The sequence below is a fragment of the Petaurus breviceps genome, unplaced genomic scaffold (assembly GCF_028583685.1).
Source record: "Petaurus breviceps papuanus isolate PSGF00001 unplaced genomic scaffold, PetGlider_PUasm1.0 101, whole genome shotgun sequence".
Taxonomy (NCBI): domain Eukaryota; kingdom Metazoa; phylum Chordata; class Mammalia; order Diprotodontia; family Petauridae; genus Petaurus; species Petaurus breviceps.
This window is the reverse complement of record NW_027185575.1, coordinates 1,789,646-1,796,170: the sequence shown is the minus strand read 5'-3', so window position 1 is coordinate 1,796,170 and position 6,525 is coordinate 1,789,646.

Sequence of the window (6,525 nt, the reverse complement as noted above, 5' to 3'; positions counted from 1 at the left end):
AAGGATGCCATATTGCCTCTCATCTCACTCAATATGTCTAATGATCTTGATCTCTTATCCCCCTCTCCTAGAATAGCTGACAATCCATATCTATCTTCCCATGCTGTGGGGCTTTGATTCAATTCAACACACACGGAGTAGGCACTAGCTATATAGCAAGGCTTTCATCTAGATGCTAGGCATTCAAAGACAAGAAGAGGCTCATGGGATCACATATTTAAAGGTGGGAGAGGTTAGCTGTCATTTAGTCCAACCTCCTCATTTTGCAGATAAGACAGCTAAAGCTTGGAGAATCGAATAATTCTGGTTTTCGTGGAGCTTGCCTTGCCTATAGCACGGATAAGTGCAAAGAAAATGGAGGAGAAACACAGCACTAACTGAGTTGGGTCAGAAGAGGTGGTGACTGTGTTGGGACGTGAAAAGTCAAGGATTCTGAGACATAAAGAGAAGGGACAAATACATCCCGTGCATGGAAGACAGCTTGAATAAATTGATGGGAAGTAGATTGTTAAGGTAAGGGAATAGCTAGGAGTCAAAATAGAGACTTTATAAGTGAGAATTATATACAATAGGCTAAATAGATCAAAGGGGGAGTTAAAGTGTCAGACATGGGAGTTTGTATTTTATCCTACAGGCAGTCGGCATCTTTGAGCAGGGGACTGTCATAGTCAGAACTATAATTTAGGGAGGTTATATAAGAGGACAAATTTAGAAGGGGAACCTAGAAGCAAGGTCAATTAGAAGACTTTCCCCTGAGTTCCAGTGTCTTGCTTCTGTTGAATACCTCCAATTTATCCTGTATATATCTGTTCATGCATAGTTGTTTGCCTACTGTCTTCCCCATTAGACAGTGGGTTCCTTGATAAGAGGGACTGTCTTTTGTCTTTCTTCATATTCAAGTGCTTAGCACAGTGCCTGGTACAAAGTAAGTTTTTAACAAATACTTACTGACTAATTGAATAATTAATAACTAATTATTCAACTAATTTACTGAAGCTATTATAACAATGGTGGAGAACGTTAATAAAGCACTAAATGGAGATGCTATGAGTGAATGTGGAGATGGGTTCATGAGATGAGGGATAAGTCAAATCAACAGATTTGGCAAATGGGTAGATGTGAAGAATGAAGAGTTGAGAATGAAATGAATCTAGGTGGTTAGAATGGCTATGTCTTCAACAGAAACTGGGAAAAAGAGAGTTAGGGCAGGTTTATGTCTTCTTACAAAGTCCTGACAGAGTGTAAGCTGTATGAAGTCCTTCCTTGAGGTCTGCTAACACTATATGGATCCTAATGCAGCACAGGAGCTACTCATCAGTTAACCCTCCCTCATATTACATGACTAGCCATTTTTCCCCACTAAGATAATAATCCTTTAATATTCTACTTTTGAAAAAAAAATAGAATATTAGAGCTGGAAGAGATTTTAAAGACCATCTGTTCCAAGCCCCATTTTATAGTTGAAACTGAGGCCAAAAAAGAGATGTGACATGCCCACGGAACTGGGTTCAAATCCTGCCTCCATGCCCACTTTTTATGTATCCCATATAAAAAGGTTAAATTAAAAACAGAAACTCTTTAAACCGAAATACCATGCATGATCAGGATTGATTGGTATGGTGGATAACCTAAAGAAAGTCACTTAACTTCCCTCAGACTCAGTTTCCTCATATGTAAAAAGATAATAGAAACTACCTCCCAGACTTGTTGTGAAGACAAAATTAGACTATATTTGCCAAGCACCTTGCAAACTTTAATAAATTATATGAATACTATTTTTATCATTTTCATTTTTATTTTACTTCATATGATCTTACAATGATCCTGAGAGGTCAGTGTGATCATCCTTATTTTACAGATGAGGAAACTGAGGCTCAGAGAGGTTAAGTTTGCACAGGGTCACACTTCAAGTAAGTTTTTCATACTGAAGAGTAGAACCCAGGCCTTTCAGACCTCAGGCTCTATCTCCTATACCACTGCTTCTTTCCACTGAGTTTTCCAGACAGAATATATCTTCATTATTAGCCAGACAAGGCCAGTTGAGCAGACAATTATTAAAATCAGTGCTGAAGTAAGGATGGAGAGAGATGTAATCCATGCTGTGTATGTGTAGAGAGAGAGAAGAGGCAAAGAGAAAAAGCAGTGGGGAAGAGAAGGAATACTTTAGAATGGCCTGCTTTCTGCAGGTGTGTGCTCTGAAATGGGGGCACAGAATATACATTTCAAAGATTTTCTTTTTTTTCCTCTCTCTCCCTTTCAAATAAATGCAGATGAATCAGGGGGGAAATGAGCTATGAGACTTGGTGAATCACCAAATGGAAATCACAAGCAAGCAAATTTCCCAGCATCACATATGAACAAGAGCCTAAAAGGCGGGTTAAAAGTCTCAGTCAGGACTTCTGATCACTGAGCTAGGTGTCACAGTGGAGTCAGGAAGATATGAATCCTGCCTCCAAATTTACTAACTGTACAACCCTGGATAAGTCACTTGACTCTCTTTGCCTCAGTTTCCTCATTCATAAAGTGAGGAAAATAATAGCACCTATTCCCAGGGTTCTAATGAGGATTAAAGGAGATAATATTTGTAAAGTACTGCAAACTTTAAAGTGTCAAGCAGAAATAACTTCTGATCAGTTTTCTTTTCCTCTGAACCCTGAGCCCTCTAATTGTTTGTTCCTTTGCCTCTGTCCTCTATGGGGGGGGCACAATTTAGGTAGCAGGCCAAGAAGTTGATTCTTACAGCATACTCTAGCCCGTTCCTCTTCTTACCCTAGTCAGCTGGTCCTGCCCAAGGCCGCCCTTCCTCAGACTGTTTCAAGTGTATCCTCCCCACTCCAGAGATCTTGTTGTGTTCTTGCCCAGACATAATGAAGACATGATGGAGAGAATTCTAGGATGAGAGTCTAGTAGACCCTAATTTAAATTCTGCCCCCAAAACTTCTAAGTTGCGTGACTCTAGAAAAGTCACTTGATCTCCTTCAGCCTTGTTTTCCTTATCTATAAAATGAGAATAATAACATCTTCCTAGGAGAATTGTCATGTGGATCAAATAAAACAAGCCAAAACAAAATTAAATATAAAAAACAGTCACCTGCACATGCAAGGGATTGGGAATTTAGAGATAAATAATGGTGTTAATTCACAAGAAGCTTTTTTATTTAAAAAAAAAAAGCATATTAGCATGTTAGTAAGCTCAGAAAACTAGGAGAGACTGGGTTTCTGTTGTGAATGTCCCTTCAGGATGCAGAAGAGCAGGGACCCAATCTAAAGTGACAGGGTTACCAAAGAAATTCTGTTCAGGTTAGCTTGTACACAGGGGAGGTACTGTAGGGTTTGGGTTCTAATCTTGGCTCTGCTAGCTCCTAACTGTAGGCACTTTGGCAAATTAGCCTCCCCTTTCTAGAGCTCAGTTTTCTTTTTTGAAATTAGGTGGTTTCATGATATCTCCAGATCTACAATTTCATGGGTGTTAAGGAACTCTTGGGGGGGGGGAAATCCCTATACCAATACAGATTAGCATCTGCTCTGCAATTTAACAGGCTTAGAGAGCTGCCTGAGGGAATGAGAGGTTAGGTGACTTTCCCAGAGTCACATGGTCAGTATTTTTCTGAGGCATGACTTGAACACAGATCTCTCTAACTTTGAAAATGACTGCATCAAACCTGATGATAACAATGGCAATGACAACTATGATATTATAGTGATGATGATGATGACAATGATGGCAATGATGATGATGATGGCAGTAATGATAATGATACTGGTGGTGATGATGATGATGGTGATTGTAGCCACAAGCACCCCAGCATCCTCAGGGTGGCTGCCAACACAGGTTTTTAGATCTGCTTTTCTAAAGGAAAACAACTCAAAATGGGTTAACAATCTTGCTTTAATCAAACATATGTCATTTACCTAGTTCAGGGGAAAAAGGTCAGCACCCAGAACTTCAGAGAATACAAACAGGTTATGAGTAGAAGTTACAAGAAGACAGAGAAACAGATCAAGCAGACAGGCTTCCAACTGTCTGACCATTACATCCATACCTAGTCACAGTTACCGGTGAGGGAAGCACCAACATCTGGGATTTCAAAGCCGGGGCTTGATGGCTGCCCAGAGTCTCATCTGGTAGAATCACACAACACCTCTCAAAGTGAGCCCCAAAGCAAAGCTTCACATCAGGGTATATATGGCCTTCTTCTGGCTCAGAAAACATAACAAACCTCTTGACCCACTGCCCAATCAAAAAGCATTCCCAAAAACCAATCCTCCCGCCACAGGCTCCAGGTGCACTTAAGCCTATCAAAGGGCCTAGAAGCAGGGAAGACCTTAAATTGCCACTCCCATAACAGAGATGACAACAATGATGATGGTGATGATGACAATGATGTTGGTGATGATGATGATGGTGATGATGATGGTGATCATAGTTTTGATGGTGGTGGTGATGACAATGATGATGGCAATGATGATAATGATGTTGGTGATGATGATGATGATGGTGATGATGATATGGCAGTGACAACAATAAATGTCATTTATCAAGAACTTAAAGTTCTGCCAAATGCTTTACATCCATTATCTAGTCTAATTTGCATTTTCATGACACTTATTAAATGCTTGTTTTCTTTAAACTCTAATGAGGAGTAAATATACGTACAGATTTATCATTACTGTTATTGTTATTATAATTATTAATATTTCCATTTCGCCCCATTGTAGAATCATTGACTTAGAACTGGAAGAGACTTAAGAAGTCCTCTAATCCAACTTTCTCAATTTGCAAATGAGGAAACAGAGGCACAGATTGCTGAAGCAACTTGCCCAAAATCACATGGGTATAAAGTGTCAGGGGAAGGATTTAAATTCAGGTCTTTTGACTATAGAACCAGTGTTCTTTCACTTAGTCTCCAGATGTCTCAGTTATGAGTGATGTGAGTTAAATCTATTTTTCTTAGAAGCAATGCTGTATAATGTATAGAGATCCAACTTGGGCATCAGGAAGACCTGGGTTCAATTTCTGCCTATGACCTTCAATATTTGTGTCACCCTGGAGCAGCTCCCTCCCCTCAACATCTAAGAAGTTCGGTTATTGAGTAGTGGCAAATTTGCCTTGGGAGAATTTTCTCCCTGTCATCTGGTCATCCTGATGAATATCTGGCCACTGGAGCCAGATGGTCCTGGAAAGTGAAGCTGGTGACCTTGTCACCAGTCACTCAAATCAAAGTCAACTGCATGTCATGTCATCATCTCCCCGATGCCGTGGTCCTCTTCGAAAATGAAGGATAAACACAACAACCTATTCTGATGAAATCAGAGGTCTAGACAAAACCAAGCTAACCAATAAAACAGCTTTCTCACTAGAGTAGAAAGCTACTTAGGAAGACAATGTAACTCATATCCTTTTGTTTTCTTGTTTCTTGATGGTTGAGAAGTTACCTGGGAGTCAAGAAACTTGGACAAAGGTTTTATTCCAAAATATGCCATTGACTTGGCTGTGGGTGGCCTTGGGTCAAGTCAACAAGCACTTATTTATTACCTGCTATGTCTCAGGCACTTTTTATGTTTGCCCTTCATTCTCAAAGAGGACCATGATTTGGGGAAGATGATGATATGACTTGCAGTTGACTTTGATTTGAGGGAGGGAGGTTTGTGTGAGGTCACCAGCTTCATTTTCTTCTCCAGAGCCATCTGGGTCCAGTGACCAGATATGCATCAGGATGACTGGAGATGGCCCAAGATTCAATGGGAGACCCTGGCCCTTCCTTTTAGGTTAAAGTCTTTTCAGGTTCTCACTTTGAGTGAGGTAACACCCATTCAGTGAATAGGCCTCTTTAAGAAGTGAGTCAGGGCAACTAGGTGGCGCAGTGAGTAGAGTGCTGGCCCTAGAGTGAGTACAACCTGAGTTCAGATCTGGCCTCAGGCACTTAACACACACAAACAAAAAAACCTAGCTGTGTGAGCTTGGGCAAGTTACTTAAACCCAATTGCCCTCCAAAAAGCAAAAAAAAAGAAAAAAAAAGTGAGTCAAGGAATGGCCCCTCTAATTAAAAAAAAAAATCAAACCGGGAGAGGAAGACCCTCAGGGCTGCCAACCAAAAGAGAAACTGTTACTATTTACATTCACTCTGAGCTAGAAGGGCTGGGACCTATTGTGGTCCAATCTATGAGCTCCAGAGTGAATTGGGTTTAAGGCTTAGTCTTTGAGAAAGAAATCATCAAGGTCAATTGCAAGTCTTGTCATCATCATGGTCCTCTTTAAGAAAGAAGGACAAGAACAACCTGTGAGTAGTAGGAGCAACCAAGTTGGGGAATTCAACTCAGCTAGTCCTCCCCACCCCTCTCCTCTCTTCCCCTCTTATTTCCCCTTACGTGATGGTGTTCTGCCCAAACCAAAAAGGTATTGGTGACTGAAAGCTACAGTGCTAAGGACATAAAGAAAGGGAAAAGACAGTACCTGTCTCAAGGAGCTCAAGATAATATGCAAGCAAGCTATGTACAAACAAGCTATGCATGGGATAAATTGGA